Raw genomic sequence first — 6,136 nt, 5'->3', positions numbered from 1 at the left:
CTTTCCCTTTCTCTCTCTCTCTCCCCCCCTCCCTCTCTCTCTCTCCCTCCCTCTCTCTCTCTCTCTGTTTCCATTCCTCTCCTGTGATGTATTTGTGGCTTTACTGTGCTTACCCCTTCTCAGGCTCAGAGTGCCTTTTGCTTTCGCGACCTGACGCTGCCTGCCGGCCCTTCCACCTCAGCCACCAGCACTCTCCCGCTGCTTCTCCTTCAGCCGCCGCCTTCCAGAGCTCCAGCTGTACCTGTGTCAAGGCTGTGTCCTGTTGAGTCTCTTACCCACTTGGCTACACTTTTCACCATTTTGACTTTTTAAAAATGTGTTTAGTACAGAGTCTGCAGGGTCTCACGATACAAATCAGACTTGTGGTGATCTCCTGCTTTTAGCCTCCCAAGTGCTAGGACTACAGGCGAGCGCCACCACGCCCAGTCTTTCCGTTTTGACTTTTAACCTTTCTAGTTATTTTCCACAGACCATCCGACAGTTTATAAATCCTTTCTTCTATGAGATCCAATCTCCTCTTCTATCCACCTACTTACTTTTAGTATTTTTGTTATTATAGTCTCTTACCTGGAATTTATATTTCATTTCTGTTTTTCTTTTTCTTTTTTTTGAAGAGTAACAGTGGCTAATACATTGCATATTGTTATCTTCAAAGTAGCTGCTCAGATCACAAGATACAACCATGAAAGCCTAATCCAATAGTATAAGCCCAAACCTCTTTCGATAAACAAATAGAAATTAATAGTTCTAACAGTTACAATTCTCCTATAAAATTCTGTGTTGTTGATTTAGTGTATTGGATGTTAATTTTGATTGTTTTAAAGTCTGTATCTGATGAATCTAATATCTGGAATTGTTTCTTGGGACCCTGTCACCTTGCCAGCTCCTAAACTCCAAATTTCACCTCTCCAACGCACAGTGCTGCATGACGTTCCTCTCTATTCTCAGCTGATTTGCTCTGCCTCTGAGCCTCTCGCGCTGTCCATCCCAGCAGCACCCTGGTGTTGGCCCCCTCCTCTGACCCGCCTTCCTCAGCCTCTCGGCTCTGCAGGCTCCGGGTCCTGGCAACACAGTGTCCTGGCCCTTGGTTCACGCTTCGATTCGGGTGCCCGATTCGCGCAGGGTCTGTGGCCGTGTAGCTGCTGTCTCCTCTGGCCAGCTTCTCGGGCTGTGCGCTCCTCACCCGGCTTCACTCATTTTTGTGATCAGCTCCTGGTTCCTTGACTGACGCCCAGGCAGGGACCTGGTGCCTCAGCCCGAGCCCACTGTGACAAATAGCTCTTCCATCACGAGCCTTCCCGCTGGCTTTCCATTCCAGCCCACTGCGCAGAGCCTGTTCAGCTCCTAGATCTCCTTTTCCTCCAAATGACTCCTCCTCTCAGGTGGGGAAGGGGGAGGCCGAAAGCAGATGCACTGGGACAGACGAAAGGACTACATTTCACCTTCTGCAGACCAGCTTGGCTACCCTTTCTTGACGACAGCTGGCCTGTCCTCTTCACTGGGCTAAGTGAAGTTTAGTCACACACACACACACACACACACACACACACACACACACAGTTGAATTCAATACATAGCCATCTCATTTTCCCTCAAAGAACGAATCGCTTAGCACAGTGACTGAAGCAGGGAGAGTGTCCTAAGTGTGTGCACTGCTGTCCCCAGTACTCAATAAGATCCTCCTCAAACCACAGAGAAACAGTGAGTGAAGCCCCTTCCCCGATGGTGAGATCGCGGGCAGCCACCCCGGTGCCTTCTCCCGGAAGCAAGAATCAGAGCGCAGCGAAGCGGAGGCCCGGCGAGCTGTGGCTACCAGCCCTCAGCAAGTCGGACTCCCCCTGGTCTCCACCTCTTTCCGTGAAGCGGCGCGGGAGGCAGCGCTTCCCGCTTGCGTTGTTGTGAAGGACAGTGAGGTAAACCCAGCAACACCTCAGCACGCGGCCTTCCACGTCTGCACACGCGGGCGGCGAATGTGAGGCGTTTTCTTTCAATCCCAGCCATGAACACTGCAGCAGTGACTCTTCTTACAGGGCCACATGCACCACGACACTCACACCATCCTGCCTGCCACTTTCCCCTGAGTGTGGGTGACAGACCATGAGCCGAACTGGTGACATTTTTCTGCCTCTGTGCCCAATGCAATGCAGAGTCTAAAATCCAGGGGACAGCTAAGGAGAAGGTGCGTCTGCTGTGACAGAAGAAGCGTGCGCGTTTACGAACGTGGGAGCCGCCTTCTGTGGGCCGCCGGCGCCCGGCCTGCGTCTGCCCTACTGAGATTCGCCCCGAGCACTGGCCGGGCTCCAGCCGCGGTAGCGCAGCAGGTGTGCAGCGCAGCGCCCGCCCGCCCCGGGGGCCTCCGCATCCGCTGACATGGGGCAGGCTCGCCCCTGGCTCCAGGGACCCTGTCGTCCTCCTCCTTGTGCAGATTAGGGACTGTGCAGAGAGAGGTTAAGAGATTTGTCAAAGTCACACATAAAAATTAACGACTGGTTTTCGTGGTAACAGAGGTCTCTATTTTAGCAGAAAAACTTAAAATGTCATTAAATGTACTATTACCCAAAAGCTAGCAAGCATCGGAGTAATGGAAATGAACTTGCTCTTCAGTTCTCATTAGGGCATTTGGAGTTACGTATTCACAACCTGCATCTGTATCTTCAGTGTTTCTGGTGTCTCATTATTTGTCTACAAAAGAAATATAATCAGTTCTCTTGTCCAAGTAATTTCAATGGCCTTTTAGTGGACTAATCTGGAATTATTTTAAAATGTATTAGAAATGTTAATATAACTTCTTTCTGAAAGAAAAAAAAGCTATGAAATGATTAAGGACAAGAATAAGTAGGTTAACTGACAACTTTATTGAAATTGATTTAAGAAAGCTGGATGATTTTGTGTTCAGTTAGCAAAACCAAAGTTTGCTAAGAATGACTACAACATGAAGGGCGTGGAGGCTGCTTAGTCACTACAGAAAGCGTTAAGCACCACGTTTAGGAGCACATAATTGAGAAGACCGCTAACTGATTTGTAATCTTGGTGAGAATATCATTTTGGCAAGCTTACGTGTGCGTGATTGCTGCACGCGGAGTTCAGTCACTGTAGACGTGGCGGGAAGGTCCAGCGAGACTGCATCTGTTCATGCACACTGAGATGCTAGCTCTACATTCTTCAGACGTTACATAGATATTATTTAAAGATATCCGTCTTCAGAAACTGCAGTCGTTTGTCAGGGAGGAGTCTCGGGAGCCTGTAGCTGTAGCACAACGCGGCTTCCTACAGCTTGTCTTGGTGTTTTCTCTGGATGTTTAGCAGAATGGCAAAGAGCCTCATCAACAAACATGAAATGGCTGGACATCTGTGTGGACAACAATGGCTGAGGCTCACTTAATGCTTCTGCACATTTTTGAAACTTCTTATTATTATTCTTGTCTGTGCTTTCCTGCCAGGACTTCCCACCATCCCCAGCGCCCACACATGAAGCACTGTGCCTCTCAGCGATCGGACGTGTCGCCCCGTTAGTGCCCGTGGGAGGAAGCTCTCCAGCCAGGCGCTCTGGCACTGTGCCTCGTGAGCTCTCCTTGGCTGCTGTAGTAAACTGATGCTCACCTAGAGGCCTCGAGTGGAGTTTCCTCCCTTGTCTGGAGGACTGGAAGCCAGAAGTCAAAGTGGCAGTAGGACCCACATTCAGAACAGAAATGTCTGCCCCTGCAGCTTCTGGGAGCTACGTGTGCCCCTCGCCTTCCAGCCACGTGGACTCGCAGCTCTGCACACCACCTTCTCTTGTGCGCCTCTCCTGTCCTCTGTGCCTCTTAGAAGGACACTTGTCACTGAGCTTAGGGCTCATCCAGTGTGCCAGCCACCGGAAAGTGTCAGCTCGACTGGATGAAGAGACACCTGCAGAGGCAACGGATCACCGGGATGCGCTGTGCCTCCTGGACTAGCCCCTCTCGGGGTTCACAGCTGTTTGAACTGGGACCCAGCGGGAGGAGGCCCGGGCTGTGTCCTGCAGTCCTCCCGGGCACTCTAGCCCTCGCTCCACCTTCCAGCACGCAGACTAGCAGCTCCGCTGCTCGTAGCTCCTGCCATGTTGGTCCCGCCTTGGAGCAGCCAACTGGGACTGAACCCTCTGAAACAGAAACACGTCCTCCTTCATGCTGGGGTGTCAGGTAGTCTGTCCCCCAACAGGAAAGCTGGCACCGCTAGATAATTACTGTATCTCAAGATCCTGAATTCAATTACATCTTCAACAACCCTTTTTCTGAGTAGGTTGGAATCCACAGGTCCATGGAATTAGAATGGGGACCTGTGTTTAGGGAAAAACAGAATTCGACCCTCCCTGGAATGGACAGCTGAGGGACACTAGATGACTGTGTTCCTCCCCATGTCCGAGGCCTAACCTTGCAGGGCCAGAGTCCCAGGCAAGCAGGTGCACTTTCCTCGTTTCTCTCCAACCCTCTTTCCATTTGGAACTCCCCAGTTCTCTGACTGGGGAGTTTCGGGTTTTGCTCAGTGCAGTGCACCCCTTCAGGATGTCATCTTTCAGCCTACCGTCACATGTTGAAAGTTTGCAGTGGTGATGTGGGGAGGAGGGGTGTGCCCCGAGAGCTGGGCCGGGAGGAAGCCCCTGCCCCAGTGGCTCTGGGCCCACCCCAGCCTCCTGCACGCAGGGTGCTCCCCTGGCCCTGCTGTGCTCTGGCCAGCGTGCCCAGTGACCCTGCGTCTTCACAGAAGCCGCACCAACTGGGCCCCAGGCCTCAGGCTCTTGGAACCTCTTTTCTTTAAGACATAGTCTGCCTCACCAGGCATCTCCTTACTGGGCACACTAGCGTAGCACAGACTTCACAGGCTGAGATGCTTCCTGGCTCAATCCGGCACTGTGGCCTTACCCCCTCCCGTATGCAGTACACTGCGGTGGGCGGGAAGTGATCGCGTATGAAGATCTGGGGATTCTGGGGCACAAGGGGCGACTGGCCTGCAGAAAGAGACACAGAGGGAGGATGGCAGTCAGGACTGAGCCCAGACAGCTAGGGGAGGGTCACACCACGAGGGGCACTGCAGCCAGGCATGGAGTTCAAACTTAATGCTGCAGGTCAGAAAAAAGCCAACGCAAGTCCCTGTCCAAGGCGTGGCTGTAATAAAAGCAAAGCTTAGAGACGACCGGTCCACAGTGTGGTGCAGGGTGCGCTAGAGCTGGAGAGAAGGGACAGGAGTGCCTGCCGACCACAGCCACGGACCCAGCAACCCTGGTGTGGCCTGCGGGCTCCCACCGGGGAGGCAGGAGCAGCTCCAGGCGGGAGCGAGCGCCGGTGCCTGTATTTCCCAAGAAAGTAGACTCCAAGTTTCTCTGAAAGCTAAGCGGTGCGAGGCTGCTGAAGTGCTTAGCAATCAGGGTGGCATGTTGTCCTGAGTCTCCTTCAGAGCCTTGCAGTACCTTCGCCTCTTCGACACCCAGCCCTCCCTCTTCCTCGGGCGAGAATAGGACTTGAGAGAAAGCCAGTTGCCTTCAGGCTGGATAAAGGTTCAGCGGCCTCAGAAGGCCCCTCAGAAACCTAGGGTGGGATTATAGCCAAATTCCAGTTAAAAATGTACACCCAAGTACTTCGGAATTGTACAGTGCAATGTGAACACGAGGTTTTGTTTTCTAAGCAAATTCACAGAAATCCAAACTACATTCTTACACATTCAGCAGAGACCTCCACTGAGAACACTTGCTGGGGCTAGGCAGACCAGGCAAAAGGAACAGAAAAGGGCGGCACCAGGTACGCACCACGACAACAGCCCCACGGGGGCCTGATCCCAGCCCGTCACCCACAGGAGCACACGGGTCAGGGGTGGAGGGGTGAGGAGCAGAGAGGCTCAGCTGCGGGGCTGGGGGCACCCAGGACTCAGAAAAGCAGGGCCAGCCCTGAAGCCACAGGAACTTGAAGGAAAGAGTCCTAGGCACAGGGCTGGGAGGACTTGCCAGAGGCTGCCGAGGGGAGTGGTGTAGTGTGCGGAAGGTGGCCAGCAGTCTCGTTGCTAAATCCAGAACTGAGGGCTGAGCAGGTGGCACTAAGCTGGGCCTGACCTGAGCGGCCCACGCTCCCGGCCACTCTGAGCGGCCCACGCTCCCGGCCACTCTGAGCGGCCCACCCTCCCGGCC

The sequence above is a fragment of the Octodon degus genome, unplaced genomic scaffold (genome assembly GCF_000260255.1).
Source record: "Octodon degus isolate 3935 unplaced genomic scaffold, OctDeg1.0 scaffold00034, whole genome shotgun sequence".
In the NCBI taxonomy this organism is placed as follows: domain Eukaryota; kingdom Metazoa; phylum Chordata; class Mammalia; order Rodentia; family Octodontidae; genus Octodon; species Octodon degus.
The sequence above is the reverse complement of the archived record's forward strand: the minus strand, read 5'-3'. Positions refer to the sequence as shown.